This window comes from Podarcis tiliguerta (assembly GCF_965153285.1).
Source record: "Podarcis tiliguerta genome assembly, chromosome: 11".
Classification (NCBI taxonomy): domain Eukaryota; kingdom Metazoa; phylum Chordata; class Lepidosauria; order Squamata; family Lacertidae; genus Podarcis; species Podarcis tiliguerta.
In genome coordinates, this window is record NC_139544.1 from 51,480,321 (window position 1) to 51,501,586 (window position 21,266).

Consider the following 21,266-nt stretch of genomic DNA (forward strand, 5'->3'; position numbering starts at 1 on the left):
CCCTTGTGGGACCAATTAAATATTACAGTGCTTCTAAGAATATATTTCACATTGGGGCATCTTTGAAATGAATCTGGCAGGTGGGCTGGATCCTTCTTTTCCACTTCCTCCAGTGGGCTACATCTGGAAGGTCAGGTGGAAACACACACTTGCCAGTCACTTGATGCTGCAAAGACATCAGGCAACCCATTTCCCCATCCCCGCAATGCAGGTTAACATCAAACAGTGCAAGCAAAGCCACAGTACTGTGCAAGTCCCAATGATCAGAGTCTAGATATTCTGTGCATGGGGCTATGCATGGGGCTGCTCAAACCCCCTTTTGGCCTAGCTACATACTTGGTCTGCCCCTATATTTGGCATGCCCCACACCTGAGATCATATAGGACAAATGGGTGTGGCTTGGTCAAAATGGTCTTATGGGGCAATTTATGATTATGATTATTTTATTATTATTATGCATTTTTGTATGTTTGCTTCGCTGTTGCTGTTCAGTTTTAAATTATTTGTATTTTATTCATTGTGACCAATTGTGGCGGCTTATAGCTTTTAGCAATAAAGATTTCATTCATTCATTCATATTATTATTATTATTATTATTATTATTAATTAGCTTTACATACCACCCTTCATCTTAGGGTGGTTCTCAGAATAAAACACAGGATAAAAAAAAGTAAAAGCAAAACAGCAAAACAATAACCCCAACTTCCCACCAATACATTTAAAAGGCTGTAGAATATTAATCAGTCCTACACCTGGTCAAAGAGGAACATTTTTCCCGGTGCATGAAAATATATACACTCTCCATGGGAGAGCATTCCCTAAACAGGGAGCCACTACAGAGAAGGCCCATTCTCATGTTGCCACCCTCTGGACAACACGAGAAGGCGGCACACAAAGAAGGACATCAGACGATGAACGCAGAGTCTGGAGCAGTTTATATGGGAAAAGGCGGTCCTAGAGGTTGTAATGGGGGAGATTGTAACTGAGGAAGGCAACACAGGTCTTGAAACCCTCCAAACCAAAGACTGGCTGGGAGAGGCGGAGATTGATAATGCCATCATGGAAAGAAAACATGGTTGGGCCATATCTGCTGAAAACATCAGAGACTCCTCGTTCCCTGCCTGAACCACAACAGGGATGATTACGCTGATTCCAGCTCTGGTATTCAAAAGATAAGAAGTTCATTACCCCGCTGGCAGATTTAGGCTAGTGCACAGAGAGCTGGAAGAAGACAAATAGATTTCCATAGTAGACCATCAAACGGGAGTTTTGGAATAATCTCAAAAGCATCTAAAATTGTTTGTGTTCTCTCGCGAAGGGAGAGATTAGATCTGTTTTGCTTTATAGTAATTGCCAAAGCCTTTCAGATTATGTCAGGCCCAAAGTGAACAAAACACACAGCCAAGCTACTCAAGGCCCGCTTAATCACAACCATCCTTTGATGGACCTAAAGATGAAGAAGGGAAATTGACCGCGGCCTTTCAGCCAGTTTGAAGTGTGAAATATTTCATATGGAGAAGATGATGTGTCCCATGGTTTAAAAAAGAAAAATATCGAAGGAGAAAAACCAAAACAACCTGCTTGCTGAAAGAATCTGAAAGCTAGAAGCTAAATCCTTCTTTGAGTTATTATGGCACAGAGGCTGGAGTCAAAAAAACTAGCATTTTCCCAACAATACAGTGCTCTTTAAAAGCCAAGTCCAAACCAAGCTGTTGAAAGGGGATCCAAATGTTAGATCAATGCAGCAGTAGCTTGAGAATCCTTCAAGCACAGATTAACAAGGTATTTATTATTTACTAGTCATGGGCACACTCCAATAATAGGGAAGCTTTGGGGTCCAATGAGCTATGCTCCCCTCTCTCTTGATCCCTGTGACATGATCTCATTGACTTACATTCAACTTTACCCTCAGTTATCTATCTCTTTCTCTAAAAACCACACTTTGAACACGGTTCTCTAGACTTGTTTCCAGCACTCTGGAGTGCCTCAGCATATTCTGTTTTCTTTTCTTTTTCTTGACTGCTTAAATCAGCATGTCGTGGAATAAGGCACTTTGCAAAACTTCTAGCTTGCCTTGGGTAGCACAGGGATGGAGAATCTGTGGTTAAGAGTGGTAGATTTGTAATCTGGTGAACCGGGTTTGCTTCCCTGCTTCTCCACATGCAGCTGCTGGGTGACCTTGGGCTAGTCACACTTCTTTGAAGTCTCTCAGCCCCACTCACCTCACCGAGTGTTTGTTGTGGGGGAGGAAGGGAAAGGACAATGTTAGCCGCTTTGAGACTCCTTCGGGTAGTGATAAAGTGGGATATCAAATCCAAATTCTTCTCTTCTTCTGGTGGGCCACATCTTCCATCTTCCCAGACCACTGGACATTCTGCTTGGGATTGATGGGAACTGGAGACCAACAGTGATCCCAACCCCTGAAGCTGTGAGTGGCTGGAAACAGTGTTGGAGATACAGGAGAACTGCTGTCAGCAGAGGCAGATTTAGGGCAAATTCAAATTCATTTTCCTTCCGCACAGAAAGAGGTTCTCTGAATACTATTATTGATAAAAGTCAACAATAGTCTTTCTCCTGTCCAGCACACCAGCTTTGCCTCCAATCCTGAGAAACAATATATTTTTGATCTTTATTCCCTCAAGGGTCTCTTTGCTGTGGCCATATACTAAGACAGGCACCCATAATTGTTCAGTTTTTGTTTATTCATTAATTCATACCCAGGTCCATATTTTCCAATCCCGTTTCCTTTTGGCCAAGGTTTTCCATCCCAATTACCTGTTGATTGTTTTCTGTTACTCTAAACTGTTGTAACCTTAGATCAGGTGACAAAGCTACTGAGTTGCATATTCGCAATCTTGAAAGGGTGGTAGCTGTTAGCTGTTGCTATTTTTCTAGAAAAAGAGGTGCTAGAACTCACCATGAATGCCTCCTTTGATCTCTTATAATGGCAATGGTGCCCACCTGAGAGGTGCTGGAACTGAGTTCTGGCGAGTTCCAGCTGAAAAAAAGCCCTGGCTGTTAGTCTTTTTCTGAACACAACAGTGAACAAATGGCTCTCCAAAAAGAGCTGCATAGCCTTAGGCAGGCTAAGGCAGACTGGAACGGGGGAGAGAGACACTGTTTTGTTTTTGGAGTCAGTTTTTATGCTTTTGGTCACTTCAAACTGTGCAATATTAATACAGTGGTACCTCTGGTTATGAACTTAATTCATTCCAGAGGTCCGTTCTTAAGCTGATACCATTCTTATCCTGAGCGTGCTTTTGCTAATGGGGCCTCCTGCTGTGTGCATGCCTCTGGCCCGTGATCTTTGTTCGCATCTTGGGGCAAAGTTTTCAACGAGGAGCAGCTACTTCCGGGTTAGCGGAGTTCATAACCTGAAGCATTTGTAACCAGAGGTACCACTTTAACTGCAATATTGAGGTCCTCTGAGGATGTCTGATTTGGCTCAGGCATCTGCTAAATCTGGAGCACAGCCTATTGAGTAGCCTTATCCTCTATTGATGGGTCTGATCCTCTTTTAAAACCATACAAGTTTTGTACAGTCCATACAATTAATGGATTTCCATATCGGAAAGTCTATGAAAATCACTGCAAGCCTTACAGTGTAGGATCAGTTTCAGAAAAAAATGGAGGAAGTAGAGAACTGGACAACAAATTAGGAGATCATTGTGGAAAGCCAAGCAGATAATGTATAACTAGGTGGCCAAAGCTCAGATTGCTTTGTTTTGAACAAGAACTCCTTGCCATACAGTAGCTATACTAAATAGGAGGGGATCCTTGCAGATAATTGCTCGGAATGCTCCTGTTCTAATTGCTGATGCTATTATGATTGCGGATGTTGTTTTGCTGCTATAATTGTGCCAGCTAAAAGTTTACATGGAAAGGGCATTGCAGAAATATAAGCTGCAGCTCATTAGGCCTCAGAGAAACGCTTCTGTATAACAGAGTACAATTAAAACAAATGTCTTCCTCAGCAGAAGATAATTTTTCCCCCCCAAGGAGAAAGCAAAGCCTTCCTATAGAACTGAACTCTACTGCTGCCTGTATCACTTAGGGTATCTTTGACCACCCATATATGTTTTTGACACGATCCTACGTGTTGGCACAACCCTAAGCTCATAACTACATCCTACTGAATTTATCCTACTCGGAAGTGCATCCTATTGAATTCAATGCAGCTTACTCACAAGTAAGTGGGACTAGGTAAATGGTAAATGATCCCTGGAAAGTTAAATCCAGTCATAGGCGTCTATAGGGTGCAACACTCATGCAGTGTTAGCTGGGTAAAAGCCTTGCCCCAAATGTGGGAGCTGGGAGAGGAGAGGGGTGTAATCCTTCAGGGATATTTTTAATACTTTTCCTGGTATTCAACATTATTATATGCCTTTGAATGTAGAACATGTTCTTGACTTGCAGGCATTCTTTTGCTAAGAGACTTTGGATGCTATTGCTGGGGATTAAAGAAGATATAGACTAATTCAAATTCACTCTGAGTTACATGGTTATTATTAGAGTCTTACATGTTTTGGTGCTTTTCAAAGGAGACAGTAGGATTTTTTTCTTTTTTAAGGAAAACTATTCGGTTTTATTTTTATTATTATTTTATCCCTGAGTTAAATTAAAATGAACATGAGTCAGGTAATAACTAATCTACTTAGTAATAATTACAGTTAAAGACAAGGCCATTAACAAGTTAAACCATCTGGCAAACTCTGGGGAATCTTTAAAGAAGTGACATTAATTAACTCTTGGCTTGCCGCCGTGCTGGCTCACTCAATTTTTAAAACAATTTCATTATCAGAAGCTTCGAAAGCTTCTGGCAGCCACCATTTTGCAGGGAAACCAAAATGGTGGACACTTGGAGTGCATTTTATTTTGTAAGGCAGGGAGAATGAGCTGCTCTATAAGGAAAGTTTGGAGCCTCCACCCATTAGTGGGCGCAAAGCACCCTCACCTTGAACCTTTTCTGAGACAATCTCTTTAACAAATACTTCCCATGAAGTATTGAAAATAAAACCCCAGTCTTAGCCCCATGTAACTTGGGGGTGGGTTAGCTCATCAACAAAATGTATGCTGGGGCACAGTAGTGGGCAATGCGACAACAATAAATAAATTGAGGTTCTCTTGTGATCTCCAAATACTCAGCCATCCACTTGTTAGGATCGCCCTACTCTCGTGTAGGACCCTGGCAGAGACACATGCCCAACTGGCATGTTCTCTCCCTCCTAGTCGATCGTTCGGGAGCTTCAAAAGCTTTCATCAGCCCGAACATCACAGCGACTGATACCAAGAAGCATCAGCACACTTAGGGATCCACAGAGTATTTGCAGTTTGCGTAACAGACCTCAGTAACACAGCATTTTTGCTAATCTACGTTTATTTACATATAATACACTTGGAGCATTCTGCTTTAGCTCCTTCCTCTTTCTCATCAGCCAGCAAAGAAAGAGAAAACAAAGGACAATAGTCCCACTTCATGGAACACAGTAATATCAAAACATCCTGTCTCTGTCACTTCCCACACTGTGGAATGAAAACATACACTGTCATGTGATAGACAACAATCCCATGATTGCAAACACGGAGCAGGAATCCTAACACCACTAAGGGGTGTTGCCTGCTACATTCTTGCCTGATTCGTCATTCTGGCCTTGCCTCCTACTAATCCACCACTCTGGGTTCGTAAACTCCACTCTTAATACAATCACCTACCCACAATAGATGAGAAGAGGGAGCTCTCTAAAGGAAGGTAGCTCATATATTTACAGTGGTATAAATAACAAATGGAGGATGTAAAATTGAAATGCTCCTCCAATTATAATTTATAAATCAGTTCTCATAGGTTTGGAAAATGCTATTTCTCTATATATTGTTGGCATCTGTTTGTCTCGAGAGAAAATGGAGTGCACTTCCAGGGATGAAGTCCAACCACTGTGTTCCTGGAGGTCCTGGGATGCCCAGATGACAAGATCCCCTTCTGGGTCTTGCTGATGTGATCCAAAGGAAAGCTGAACAATACATTTGGCACCAGCTAGGCTGCAGGACTTGCCAGAAGGATGCATACAAGGCACCATCCAAGCATCTTAGGGATTTCCCTCTGGATTTGTGCACAGTTTACTCCATTGCCTTTTCTTCTCTTGAAGATATTCCACAAGGCAGCATAGGGTTAGGATCAGAATTTTCCTTCTCCTATATGGGCTACCTTCCCAGGTTGATGAGCCCCATCTGCGCTTTCTCTCTCTCTCCGCTATTCTATTCTATTGAGGACCTATAAGTAATTTACAAAGTAATACTTTACCTAAAGTATCTGAGGTTTGGAAGTCTGAGCCTGAATTCCTGATGATCCATTATCCATCACTTTTCATGCAACAGAGTGAGATGGACCATGGAGTACAACTGATACTCTGTACTAACCTGACTGTAGCCTGTGACCCTCCAACAGCTACCTGTTCGAGACAGCATGGCCGGAGGCCAGGAATGATGGGAGCTGCTGTCCAATTACGTTTGACAGTGGAATTTGCTGCCAAGGAGTGTGGTGGAGTCTCCTTCTTTGGAGGTCTTTAAGCAGAGGCTTGACAACCATATGTCAGGAGTGCTCTGATGGTGTTTCCTGCTTGGCAGGGGGTTGGACTCGATGGCCCTTGTGGTCTCTTCCAACTCTATGATTCTATGATTCTACGTTGGGAGGGCCACAGTTTAGCCATCCCTGTACTAAAGCAATTCCACACCATAGATTAAAACAACTTCTTCGATTGTGGCATGCCTATACACATTTAATTAAATTTGCACACTGGAAATGTATTGATCTTCAAAGACACCATTCTCTACAGCAATCGTGGGGCAACCTTCTACAGCCTGAGGCCCACATTCCCTTCTTGGCAACCTCTTTGGGGCCACGTGCCAGAAGCAAACATGGGCAGGCCAACAGATGCAACAGAGTTTCTACACTCGCACACCTGTCTCTGTCTTCAACCCAGGCAAGCAAGAGTCATTACTCTTCAAGGACACATTCCACTCAGCCAAGAGCACTCAAGGAGGATATGGAGCAAGGCCAGTGAGGGGTGTGGCTTGGGGCAGAGGGTGTGGTTGGGAAGGGGGTGTGGCCTGAGAAGAGGCCCAAGGGACTGATAGAGAGGGCTGGGGGAGGCGCATTTGAAGCCCGAGCCTGAGGTTCCCCACCCCTACTCTACATTTCCCCATTCTAATTTATACAGGATAAATAAAAAAAAGATTGAATTAAAAGTTATGCTCATTTCCTTTTCATCCTTTCAAGAGTTCCGAATCAAAAGTAGCTTGATTGTATCGATCTATGCAATAATGTCTTCCAGGCGGCTTGGATTGTGTGTGCGTGATTTTCCATCTTCTTAAAGCGTTTTCGGGAGGAAAGACCAGTACGGCATGATTAACTGCAATATTTAATTCCAGGCTGACTGGCAAGTATGTATTGACAAAGTGCAGGTGATGGGATTATCTTGCTGGCATCTGTCTATCACAGGGAGATGGGTTTATTTATTTTAGCAATACACATTGTGCTGATAAATCCGACAATAAACTGCAGATTCAAAGAGTGAATTAAAAGGCTGTCAGTTTTACTTAGCCCCTTTGATTTATTTGATCCGCTAAGCAAAGCCCCCCCTCCCTTTTATGTTGCAATCTATGTGGTTGACCTTAAGGTCACCTGTCGAATTGCAGCAGAAACTGAAGGCCTGCAAGTTCAGTCCTAAGCCTCCTTTGGCACTTCCTGTGTTGGTACCTTCAAACTGCTTGCCTTCCTCTCATTTCTGAGATCCCAGCTGCACATTACTATCTTCCTGTGAAATGTAAAAAGGTAAAGGTAAAGGGACCCCTGACCATTAGGTCCAGTCGTGACCGACTCTGGGGTTGCGGCGCTCATCTCGCTTTATTGGCTGAGGGAGCCGGCGTACAGCTTCCGGGTCATGTGGCCAGCATGACTAAGGCGCTTCTGGCGAACCAGAGCAGCGCATGGAAACGCTGTTTACCTTCCCGCCGGAGCGGTACCTATTTATCTACTTGCACTTTGACGTGCTTTCGAACTGTTAGGTTGGCAGGAGCAGGGACTGGCAACGGGCGCTCGCCCTGTCGCGGGGATTCGAACCGCTGACCTTCTGATCGGCAAGTCCTAGGCTCTGTGGTTTAACCCACAGCGCCACCTGCATCCCCCTGTGAAATGTAGTCAAGGGTAAAGCCAGATTCTAAAAGCTCCCCAGCAGGCAGGCATAGCAGAGGTTCTGCCTTCCTTTCTCTGTCCACTGTTCTGTCCATACATATCCGTTTCTCATTTTAGCTCTTTGTTCTATCCCTTTCCACACCTTAGGAAAAATTACCCTTGAGCACTGAGAAATGACAAGCAAAGATAAACCTTGTTTGGAGAAAGGCGCTGCATTCCCCTCCAGTGGTCACTCTCAGTTTCTAGGAAAGCCTTTCCGAAAGGACTGCTCATCCCCAAATGAGAACTTGTGGGCCTTCCAATCAAATGCTCACAAGAAAGCTAAGCACTCTCACAAAGCACCCTCACTGCTTATTGTTTCTCTATTCCCGATGCCCAGAAAATAATATTGGGGTGCAGGGGTGCCAACTTGAATAAAATATTGGGGGAGGTATGTAAGCCCCACTCTGCATAATCGATCACAAGACATGGCACACGCACACACCATTTGAATGGCAATGCCCATCAACCTGGAGGGGTTGTGTGGCCCCCTCAAATATTTCATTGGTGTTGTGACCTACAACCTGGGTTGTGGGGGAAGGCTTCACAGTGCACAATGCACAGTGAGGACACAGGTGAGGTTCAGGCTGCATCCTTAGAGAAAAGGCCACCAGGACCTTATTTAGGGTCCTCCCATACCATCCAATGTTTTGGGACAGGAAAGCAGGATATCTGCACACTCTTCAACCCCATATACCCCAAGGAGCATCTCCATCCCCATCGTTGAGCCTGGGTGCTGAGGTACAGCACCAAGGGCCGTCTAGTAGTTCCCTAACTGCGAGAAAAGAGATTACAGGGAACCAGGCAGAGGGCCTTCTTGGTAGTGGCACCCACCCTGTGGAAGGCCCTCCCATCAGATGTCAAGGAAATAAAAAGCTATCTGAGTTTTAGAAGACATCTGAAGGCAGCCTTGTTTAGGGAAGTTGTTAATGTTTGATGTTTTATCATGTTTTTAATATTCTACTGGGAGCCGCCCAGAGTGGCTGGGGAAACCCAGACAGATGGGCGGGGTATAAATAATATTATTATTATTATTATTATTATTATTATTATTATTATTATTATTATTATTATATTTAATTATTTTTAATAAAGGTAAAGGACCCCTGACAGTTAAGCACAGTCACAGACAACTCTGGGGTTGCGGTGCTCATCTCGCTTTACAGGCCGAGGGAGCCAACGTTTGTCCGCAGACAGTTTTTCCGGATCATGTGGCCAGCATGACTAAGCCATTTCTGGCACAACGGAACACCGAAACCAGAGCAGTGCACAGAAAAGCCATTTACCTTCCCACTGGAGTGGTACCTATTTATCTACTTGCACTTTTTGGGTGTGCTTTTAAACTGCTAGGTTGGCAGGAGCTGGGACCGAGCAACAGGAGCTCACCCTGTCGCAGGGATCCGAACTGCCAATCTTCTGATCAGCAATCCCAAGAGGCTCAGTGGTTGAGACCACAGCGCCACCCACGTCCATCATCATCATCATTATTAAGCTACTGGCCACGGCAAGTGGTGTGCTTCTGGATGTGCTGTGCCCACTTCCAGGAATATGGCAGTGGCAGAGGTCAGCCATTATGGCAGTGGCAAGCCACCCCAGAGCAGGAGGAGGAGGCAGAGACGAGGCGGCGAAAACAAGACATCATGTACTTCCATCAGAAGCGGATTCACTTCTGTGAATCTGTAATGTCCTGTTTAATTCGGGACACTTGAGTATTGTGTCCTTCTGGTCAGAGGGCATAGCTCTGACTCCATCCGCTGACTCAGAGGATAAGTCCCCTCTAGTCCCTTGATCTCCTCATCCTGGCAGAAAGCAAAGACTACCAAAAAAAAGGTGAGGGTCCTTTGACCAGCCAGCCAGCTCCCTCACGGCAAAGGAGCCTATTGCACTCCAGGCTTGATCAGCTTACCTCAGGCTTCTGTTGACACTTTCTCCCTACAAAGATTATTTCTCTCAAAGATTTCATATAACCACCCCCCGGAGCTGTCCTGTGTCCAGGCAAGCTGCCTTAGAAATTCAAATTGGTACCCGCAGCTACACAAGATAGAAACTGGTGCCCTCTGTTCTCTGGCAACCTTTTGCAGCCTCTTAGAAGAACCACAGCTATAGCTCTCATATGATCCTCATACAGGGTGAGAAAGATGAGATAATCTTAAAACAGCAAGAGATTTCTATCCTGATTGATAATATGGTAGTAGAATTATACAGCGTGAGAGCGAGTGGAAGTGAAAGTGGGCAGGCTTCAACTAAATAATTAAGAGAAATGGGAAGACTTAATCCAGCAACACACACACACACATGCCACCCTTCATATAAATCTAGTCCTTCTAGTCAGAATAATTATTTGAAGAGCTGGAACTTGTACTGATCTTTTAAACTGATTACAGCTGGAGAGAATGCACACATTTTATTCTGTTAGAAAGAGAGAGTAAGGGGTGTGTGTTTGGGATGCTCTTTTCCATCATCTATTAATCCTCAACTGGGATAATTTGCATCACACTTTTGGTATTTCAAAATAATACAAGGAACCTTGGCATTCAATTGGCAATGCAGACTGATTACGTCAGGAAAGGGCAGAGGCCAAAGCTGGTAGATTATGCATAGAATGAAGGATGTTTGATAGAGTGGAGATTATTTTGTCGCAAGGGGTGGGGAGCCCCTCCCTGCCCAAAATTAACAGGGGTCTAAACAAAAAGTTTCCAGGGTGTTGTAACTAGAGCCCACACATTGAAAGCACTATGATACCACTTTAAACAGCCATGGCTTCTCCCAAAGTTTTCTTCCAGAGTGACTTAACAATCAATCCATTTTCACAGCAAACTCTGGGAATTGTAGCTCTGTGAGGGGAGGGTTTTTTTTTCCTAACAACTCTCAGCACCATGTTAAATGACAGCTCCCAAAATTCTTTAGGGGATACCATGACTGTTAAAGTGGTACCATAGCGCTTTAAATGTAGCATGCAAATGTCATCAAGTGTATATATATATATATATATATATATATGCTTTCGTAGATTTTCACGGGTACAGGAATGCAGGTTTTGGTGTCCTCGGGTGTCTTCCCGTGTAAAAGTTGGGGTGTCTAGGCGACGTTTCGACGAGGTCTCACTCGTCATCTTCAGGCTGGTGCTTTCGGCTTCTTGTTACTGGAACAGAGCAGGATCTCAGTGTTTGAGTTCCTATAAATACTGTTGAGGAGGTGTGGTGTATAGCCTCCAATGTTCTGGGCAGAGAGGAGGTTCCCAGGCTAGTGTGCCTTTTCTTCTTTTGTTCCTTAATTACTTGAGGGATATCTTGAGTGATTTCTTGAGTGATTTCCTGAATCCCACTTAGGTGGGTCATTAGGTGTGGATTAGTTGCTAAAGCCTTCGTGTCTTGAACTCTTGAACTTTGTGAAGAGTTTTTCTGAGAAGATGGCTGTACTGCACTTGGTTGTGCTCTGGCTTGGCTTCGTGTATAGGGGCGAGCTGTGGTTTTGTGGCCTGTGCCAGCCAGATCTGTGTAGGGATTGCAGGGGGGTGCAGCATCCGGAGGTGCCACCCTGGTTTGGCTACTGGATGGTGTCTGTAATTTATCTGTGGAGAGGGTCTGGGTTTGGGTCTGGTGTGGTTGATTGGTGATGGCGTTCTGTGTGCCTCTGGATCTGGTGTCAGATTTTGTGGGGAGGGCTAATTTCCAGATGTCTGGCAAGCGGGATGTGTCGTCACGCTTGTTCATGTTGTGAGGGTGTTTCTCTATCTCGATGGCTTCCATGATTATTCTCTTGTGGTGATGTTCCATGTTAAAGAGCAATTTGGAATCTGCAAAATTAATTTCGTGTCCTGTTTCTTTCATGTGTTGGAAAAGAGAGGAAGTTTTTTCTTCTTTTTTGACGGCATTCTTGTGTTCTGCGATCCGTGCATTTATTCGTCTGTTTGTTTGTCCAATGTACGTGGCTGGGCAGACTTTGCAGGGTATTTCATAGACCCCTTGGTTTTCCAACTGAATTTTATCCTTGGGGTTTCTGAGGATATTGGCTATTTTTTGGTTGGTGCAAAAGGCTGTTTTGATATTGTGTTTATGGAGGATTTTGCTAATTTTATCTGTAGTGCCCTTGATATAAGGAAGGAGGGCTATGCCATTGTTTTCTTCTGTGTCTTGGTTTTTGGGGGGTGTTTCTTTTTGGATTAGCTTCGTAACCCTGTTTTGCTGGTATCCATTGGCAATTAACACATTTGAGAGATTCTGTAACTCAGTTGTCAAGTGGTCTTCGTCAGCCAGGCGTTTGGTTCTGGAGATGAGAGTCTTGGCTACGGAGTTTATTTGTGCAGGGTGGTGGTGTGATTGTGCATGTAAGTAGCGGTTGGTGTGTGTTTTTTTCCGGTAGATAGTGTGTCCTAGGGAGCCATCAGGTTTTTTGTAGATTAGGACGTCAAGGAAGGGAAGTTGGTTGTTGGCTTCTATTTCCATAGTGAATTGTATTTTGGGGTGTAGGCTGTTGAGATGTGTGAGGAAGCTATCCAGTTTTTCCTTCCCGTGTGGCCAAATTACAAAGGTGTCGTCAACATATCTGAGCCAAAGTTTGGGTTTGTGTTCTGACTTGTCTAAAGCATTGGTTTCAAAGTGTTCCATGTACAGGTTAGCGATGACCGGTGAGAGGGGTGATCCCATAGGTGCTCCTTCTATCTGTTTGTATCTTTGTCCATTGTGGATGAAGTACGTGTTGGTTAGGCAGTGGTTGGTCAGGTCCAAGATGTATTCGGGGGGATTGTATTTGTTTTGAATGGCTGTCAAGGCTTCATTAATGGGCACTTGTGTGAAGAGAGATACAACATCGAAGCTCACAAGTAGGTCATTGGGTTGTAGGTTTTGCTTCTTTATTGTTTCTATGAACTGGAAGGAGTTTGGAACGTGTGAAGAGATGGATTCTGCATAGGGCTGAAGTTGCTTGGCGAGAAATTTAGCGAGATTTTGTAGAGGTGAGCCTATGGAGCTGACTATTGGTCTGAGTGGTGTTCCTTCTTTGTGTATCTTGGGGAGGCCGTAGAGTTTGGGGCATCTGGATGATTTTTCTCTGGGGATGATTCTTAGCTGGATTTCTTCACTGATAGGAGAGGCTTTTATTTTGGATTTGGTGGTTTTTTCCAGATAGGTGGTGGGATCTGTTTTTATAGGTTGGTAGGTAGGGTCTTGGAGTAGATTTGATAGTTTTGCTTGGTAGTCCGATGTGTTCATCACAACAGTGGCATTACCTTTGTCTGCTGGGAGAATGATTATGTTGTTGTCTTTCCTCAGGTTGGTGAGTGCTTTCTGTTCTTCTTTGTGTAAATTGCTTCTGGGTGGTTTGCTGGAGCAGAGGATGTTGGTGACTTCAAGTCTGATTTTATTGGCTTCATCTGGATTGATTTTGGTTAGGCTAGCTTCGACTCCGCATATGATGTTTTCCGTGGGGATGCGTCTCGGGGCGACTGCAAAGTTGAAACCTTTGGAGAGTACTTTGGTTTCAGTTGAGGTGAGGATCCTGTCTGATATGTTATGTACTGTTTGTTTCATGGGTTGTTGTGGAGGGTGGCTGGGCTTCTGGCGTTTCTCTAGTTTGTGGAGTTTGTTGGTGTGTGTGTCTGTCTTGTGTGAGGTCTCCGTTTCAGCTCTCCAGACGGCTAGTTGTTTGCATTTGTCCCAGAGTGCAGGGTGGATTTTGTTACAGAGTTTGAGGTGAAGAGTGAGTAGATCTTTGTTGGTTTGGTTTAGTAGGTATCTTTTCTTGTGTAGTTCGTTTCTGATTAGAGATAGTTCAGTTCGTTTCAGGATCCTTTCGGTAGCTGGGGTTTTAGAGTGGAATTTAAGTTGGAAGCATGTGGGAATTAAGTTGTTGTCTCGGCAGTTGCGTAGGAACAAGAGATCACATAAGATGGTGGCTCTTCGGATTTCTAGTTTCTCGTAGGTTCTTGTCAGCTGGAAGGTTTCCTCCCCGTAGAGGTGAGATATTTGCTTTCGTAGATTTTCACGGGTACAGGAATGCAGGTTTTGGTGTCCTCGGGTGTCTTCCCGTGTAAAAGTTGGGGTGTCTAGGCGACGTTTCGACGAGGTCTCACTCGTCATCTTCAGGCTGGTGCTTTCGGCTTCTTGTTACTGGAACAGAGCAGGATCTCAGTGTTTGAGTTCCTATAAATACTGTTGAGGAGGTGTGGTGTATAGCCTCCAATGTTCTGGGCAGAGAGGAGGTTCCCAGGCTAGTGTGCCTTTTCTTCTTTTGTTCCTTAATTACTTGAGGGATATCTTGAGTGATTTCTTGAGTGATTTCCTGAATCCCACTTAGGTGGGTCATTAGGTGTGGATTAGTTGCTAAAGCCTTCGTGTCTTGAACTCTTGAACTTTGTGAAGAGTTTTTCTGAGAAGATGGCTGTACTGCACTTGGTTGTGCTCTGGCTTGGCTTCGTGTATAGGGGCGAGCTGTGGTTTTGTGGCCTGTGCCAGCCAGATCTGTGTAGGGATTGCAGGGGGGTGCAGCATCCGGAGGTGCCACCCTGGTTTGGCTACTGGATGGTGTCTGTAATTTATCTGTGGAGAGGGTCTGGGTTTGGGTCTGGTGTGGTTGATTGGTGATGGCGTTCTGTGTGCCTCTGGATCTGGTGTCAGATTTTGTGGGGAGGGCTAATTTCCAGATGTCTGGCAAGCGGGATGTGTCGTCACGCTTGTTCATGTTGTGAGGGTGTTTCTCTATCTCGATGGCTTCCATGATTATTCTCTTGTGGTGATGTTCCATGTTAAAGAGCAATTTGGAATCTGCAAAATTAATTTCGTGTCCTGTTTCTTTCATGTGTTGGAAAAGAGAGGAAGTTTTTTCTTCTTTTTTGACGGCATTCTTGTGTTCTGCGATCCGTGCATTTATTCGTCTGTTTGTTTGTCCAATGTACGTGGCTGGGCAGACTTTGCAGGGTATTTCATAGACCCCTTGGTTTTCCAACTGAATTTTATCCTTGGGGTTTCTGAGGATATTGGCTATTTTTTGGTTGGTGCAAAAGGCTGTTTTGATATTGTGTTTATGGAGGATTTTGCTAATTTTATCTGTAGTGCCCTTGATATAAGGAAGGAGGGCTATGCCATTGTTTTCTTCTGTGTCTTGGTTTTTGGGGGGTGTTTCTTTTTGGATTAGCTTCGTAACCCTGTTTTGCTGGTATCCATTGGCAATTAACACATTTGAGAGATTCTGTAACTCAGTTGTCAAGTGGTCTTCGTCAGCCAGGCGTTTGGTTCTGGAGATGAGAGTCTTGGCTACGGAGTTTATTTGTGCAGGGTGGTGGTGTGATTGTGCATGTAAGTAGCGGTTGGTGTGTGTTTTTTTCCGGTAGATAGTGTGTCCTAGGGAGCCATCAGGTTTTTTGTAGATTAGGACGTCAAGGAAGGGAAGTTGGTTGTTGGCTTCTATTTCCATAGTGAATTGTATTTTGGGGTGTAGGCTGTTGAGATGTGTGAGGAAGCTATCCAGTTTTTCCTTCCCGTGTGGCCAAATTACAAAGGTGTCGTCAACATATCTGAGCCAAAGTTTGGGTTTGTGTTCTGACTTGTCTAAAGCATTGGTTTCAAAGTGTTCCATGTACAGGTTAGCGATGACCGGTGAGAGGGGTGATCCCATAGGTGCTCCTTCTATCTGTTTGTATCTTTGTCCATTGTGGATGAAGTACGTGTTGGTTAGGCAGTGGTTGGTCAGGTCCAAGATGTATTCGGGGGGATTGTATTTGTTTTGAATGGCTGTCAAGGCTTCATTAATGGGCACTTGTGTGAAGAGAGATACAACATCGAAGCTCACAAGTAGGTCATTGGGTTGTAGGTTTTGCTTCTTTATTGTTTCTATGAACTGGAAGGAGTTTGGAACGTGTGAAGAGATGGATTCTGCATAGGGCTGAAGTTGCTTGGCGAGAAATTTAGCGAGATTTTGTAGAGGTGAGCCTATGGAGCTGACTATTGGTCTGAGTGGTGTTCCTTCTTTGTGTATCTTGGGGAGGCCGTAGAGTTTGGGGCATCTGGATGATTTTTCTCTGGGGATGATTCTTAGCTGGATTTCTTCACTGATAGGAGAGGCTTTTATTTTGGATTTGGTGGTTTTTTCCAGATAGGTGGTGGGATCTGTTTTTATAGGTTGGTAGGTAGGGTCTTGGAGTAGATTTGATAGTTTTGCTTGGTAGTCCGATGTGTTCATCACAACAGTGGCATTACCTTTGTCTGCTGGGAGAATGATTATGTTGTTGTCTTTCCTCAGGTTGGTGAGTGCTTTCTGTTCTTCTTTGTGTAAATTGCTTCTGGGTGGTTTGCTGGAGCAGAGGATGTTGGTGACTTCAAGTCTGATTTTATTGGCTTCATCTGGATTGATTTTGGTTAGGCTAGCTTCGACTCCGCATATGATGTTTTCCGTGGGGATGCGTCTCGGGGCGACTGCAAAGTTGAAACCTTTGGAGAGTACTTTGGTTTCAGTTGAGGTGAGGATCCTGTCTGATATGTTATGTACTGTTTGTTTCATGGGTTGTTGTGGAGGGTGGCTGGGCTTCTGGCGTTTCTCTAGTTTGTGGAGTTTGTTGGTGTGTGTGTCTGTCTTGTGTGAGGTCTCCGTTTCAGCTCTCCAGACGGCTAGTTGTTTGCATTTGTCCCAGAGTGCAGGGTGGATTTTGTTACAGAGTTTGAGGTGAAGAGTGAGTAGATCTTTGTTGGTTTGGTTTAGTAGGTATCTTTTCTTGTGTAGTTCGTTTCTGATTAGAGATAGTTCAGTTCGTTTCAGGATCCTTTCGGTAGCTGGGGTTTTAGAGTGGAATTTAAGTTGGAAGCATGTGGGAATTAAGTTGTTGTCTCGGCAGTTGCGTAGGAACAAGAGATCACATAAGATGGTGGCTCTTCGGATTTCTAGTTTCTCGTAGGTTCTTGTCAGCTGGAAGGTTTCCTCCCCGTAGAGGTGAGATATTTGCTTTCGTAGATTTTCACGGGTACAGGAATGCAGGTTTTGGTGTCCTCGGGTGTCTTCCCGTGTAAAAGTTGGGGTGTCTAGGCGACGTTTCGACGAGGTCTCACTCGTCATCTTCAGGCTGGTGCTTTCGGCTTCTTGTTACTGGAACAGAGCAGGATCTCAGTGTTTGAGTTCCTATAAATACTGTTGAGGAGGTGTGGTGTATAGCCTCCAATGTTCTGGGCAGAGAGGAGGTTCCCAGGCTAGTGTGCCTTTTCTTCTTTTGTTCCTTAATTACTTGAGGGATATCTTGAGTGATTTCTTGAGTGATTTCCTGAATCCCACTTAGGTGGGTCATTAGGTGTGGATTAGTTGCTAAAGCCTTCGTGTCTTGAACTCTTGAACTTTGTGAAGAGTTTTTCTGAGAAGATGGCTGTACTGCACTTGGTTGTGCTCTGGCTTGGCTTCGTGTATAGGGGCGAGCTGTGGTTTTGTGGCCTGTGCCAGCCAGATCTGTGTAGGGATTGCAGGGGGGTGCAGCATCCGGAGGTGCCACCCTGGTTTGGCTACTGGATGGTGTCTGTAATTTATCTGTGGAGAGGGTCTGGGTTTGGGTCTGGTGTGGTTGATTGGTGATGGCGTTCTGTGTGCCTCTGGATCTGGTGTCAGATTTTGTGGGGAGGGCTAATTTCCAGATGTCTGGCAAGCGGGATGTGTCGTCACGCTTGTTCATGTTGTGAGGGTGTTTCTCTATCTCGATGGCTTCCATGATTATTCTCTTGTGGTGATGTTCCATGTTAAAGAGCAATTTGGAATCTGCAAAATTAATTTCGTGTCCTGTTTCTTTCATGTGTTGGAAAAGAGAGGAAGTTTTTTCTTCTTTTTTGACGGTATTCTTGTGTTCTGCGATCCGTGCATTTATTCGTCTGTTTGTTTGTCCAATGTACGTGGCTGGGCAGACTTTGCAGGGTATTTCATAGACCCCTTGGTTTTCCAACTGAATTTTATCCTTGGGGTTTCTGAGGATATTGGCTATTTTTTGGTTGGTGCAAAAGGCTGTTTTGATATTGTGTTTATGGAGGATTTTGCTAATTTTATCTGTAGTGCCCTTGATATAAGGAAGGAGGGCTATGCCATTGTTTTCTTCTGTGTCTTGGTTTTTGGGGGGTGTTTCTTTTTGGATTAGCTTCGTAACCCTGTTTTGCTGGTATCCATTGGCAATTAACACATTTGAGAGATTCTGTAACTCAGTTGTCAAGTGGTCTTCGTCAGCCAGGCGTTTGGTTCTGGAGATGAGAGTCTTGGCTACGGAGTTTATTTGTGCAGGGTGGTGGTGTGATTGTGCATGTAAGTAGCGGTTGGTGTGTGTTTTTTTCCGGTAGATAGTGTGTCCTAGGGAGCCATCAGGTTTTTTGTAGATTAGGACGTCAAGGAAGGGAAGTTGGTTGTTGGCTTCTATTTCCATAGTGAATTGTATTTTGGGGTGTAGGCTGTTGAGATGTGTGAGGAAGCTATCCAGTTTTTCCTTCCCGTGTGGCCAAATTACAAAGGTGTCGTCAACATATCTGAGCCAAAGTTTGGGTTTGTGTTCTGACTTGTCTAAAGCATTGGTTTCAAAGTGTTCCATGTACAGGTTAGCGATGACCGGTGAGAGGGGTGATCCCATAGGTGCTCCTTCTATCTGTTTGTATCTTTGTCCATTGTGGATGAAGTACGTGTTGGTTAGGCAGTGGTTGGTCAGGTCCAAGATGTATTCGGGGGGATTGTATTTGTTTTGAATGGCTGTCAAGGCTTCATTAATGGGCACTTGTGTGAAGAGAGATACAACATCGAAGCTCACAAGTAGGTCATTGGGTTGTAGGTTTTGCTTCTTTATTGTTTCTATGAACTGGAAGGAGTTTGGAACGTGTGAAGAGATGGATTCTGCATAGGGCTGAAGTTGCTTGGCGAGAAATTTAGCGAGATTTTGTAGAGGTGAGCCTATGGAGCTGACTATTGGTCTGAGTGGTGTTCCTTCTTTGTGTATCTTGGGGAGGCCGTAGAGTTTGGGGCATCTGGATGATTTTTCTCTGGGGATGATTCTTAGCTGGATTTCTTCACTGATAGGAGAGGCTTTTATTTTGGATTTGGTGGTTTTTTCCAGATAGGTGGTGGGATCTGTTTTTATAGGTTGGTAGGTAGGGTCTTGGAGTAGATTTGATAGTTTTGCTTGGTAGTCCGATGTGTTCATCACAACAGTGGCATTACCTTTGTCTGCTGGGAGAATGATTATGTTGTTGTCTTTCCTCAGGTTGGTGAGTGCTTTCTGTTCTTCTTTGTGTAAATTGCTTCTGGGTGGTTTGCTGGAGCAGAGGATGTTGGTGACTTCAAGTCTGATTTTATTGGCTTCATCTGGATTGATTTTGGTTAGGCTAGCTTCGACTCCGCATATGATGTTTTCCGTGGGGATGCGTCTCGGGGCGACTGCAAAGTTGAAACCTTTGGAGAGTACTTTGGTTTCAGTTGAGGTGAGGATCCTGTCTGATATGTTATGTACTGTTTGTTTCATGGGTTGTTGTGGAGGGTGGCTGGGCTTCTGGCGTTTCTCTAGTTTGTGGAGTTTGTTGGTGTGTGTGTCTGTCTTGTGTGAGGTCTCCGTTTCAGCTCTCCAGACGGCTAGTTGTTTGCATTTGTCCCAGAGTGCAGGGTGGATTTTGTTACAGAGTTTGAGGTGAAGAGTGAGTAGATCTTTGTTGGTTTGGTTTAGTAGGTATCTTTTCTTGTGTAGTTCGTTTCTGATTAGAGATAGTTCAGTTCGTTTCAGGATCCTTTCGGTAGCTGGGGTTTTAGAGTGGAATTTAAGTTGGAAGCATGTGGGAATTAAGTTGTTGTCTCGGCAGTTGCGTAGGAACAAGAGATCACATAAGATGGTGGCTCTTCGGATTTCTAGTTTCTCGTAGGTTCTTGTCAGCTGGAAGGTTTCCTCCCCGTAGAGGTGAGATATTTGCTTTCGTAGATTTTCACGGGTACAGGAATGCAGGTTTTGGTGTCCTCGGGTGTCTTCCCGTGTAAAAGTTGGGGTGTCTAGGCGACGTTTCGACGAGGTCTCACTCGTCATCTTCAGGCTGGTGCTTTCGGCTTCTTGTTACTGGAACAGAGCAGGATCTCAGTGTTTGAGTTCCTATAAATACTGTTGAGGAGGTGTGGTGTATAGCCTCCAATGTTCTGGGCAGAGAGGAGGTTCCCAGGCTAGTGTGCCTTTTCTTCTTTTGTTCCTTAATTACTTGAGGGATATCTTGAGTGATTTCTTGAGTGATTTCCTGAATCCCACTTAGGTGGGTCATTAGGTGTGGCTTAGTTGCTAAAGCCTTCGTGTCTTGAACTCTTGAACTTTGTGAAGAGTTTTTCTGAGAAGATGGCTGTACTGCACTTGGTTGTGCTCTGGCTTGGCTTCGTGTATAGGGGCGAGCTGTGGTTTTGTGGCCTGTGCCAGCCAGATCTGTGTAGGGATTGCAGGGGGGTGCAGCATCCGGAGGTGCCACCCTGGTTTGGCTACTGGATGGTGTCTGTAATTTATCTGTGGAGAGGGTCTGGGTTTGGGTCTGGTGTGGTTGATTGGTGATGGCGTTCTGTGTGCCTCTGGATCTGGTGTCAGATTTTGTGGGGAGGGCTAATTTCCAGATGTCTGGCAAGCGGGATGTGTCGTCACGCTTGTTCATGTTGTGAGGGTGTTTCTCTATCTCGATGGCTTCCATGATTATTCTCTTGTGGTGATGTTCCATGTTAAAGAGCAATTTGGAATCTGCAAAATTAATTTCGTGTCCTGTTTCTTTCATGTGTTGGAAAAGAGAGGAAGTTTTTTCTTCTTTTTTGACGGCATTCTTGTGTTCTGCGATCCGTGCATTTATTCGTCTGTTTGTTTGTCCAATGTACGTGGCTGGGCAGACTTTGCAGGGTATTTCATAGACCCCTTGGTTTTCCAACTGAATTTTATCCTTGGGGTTTCTGAGGATATTGGCTATTTTTTGGTTGGTGCAAAAGGCTGTTTTGATATTGTGTTTATGGAGGATTTTGCTAATTTTATCTGTAGTGCCCTTGATATAAGGAAGGAGGGCTATGCCATTGTTTTCTTCTGTGTCTTGGTTTTTGG

At 44.4% G+C, this 21,266-nt stretch overlaps 1 protein-coding gene across 3 annotated transcripts in view; it reads right to left on the reverse strand.

The window, feature by feature from the left end:
- Nucleotides 1-21,266, reverse strand: part of DCC (DCC netrin 1 receptor) — a gene marked incomplete at its 5' end in the record, with an annotated part of 926,289 nt that overhangs the window by 233,447 nt on the left and 671,576 nt on the right. The gene's annotated exons all lie outside the window — the stretch shown is intronic.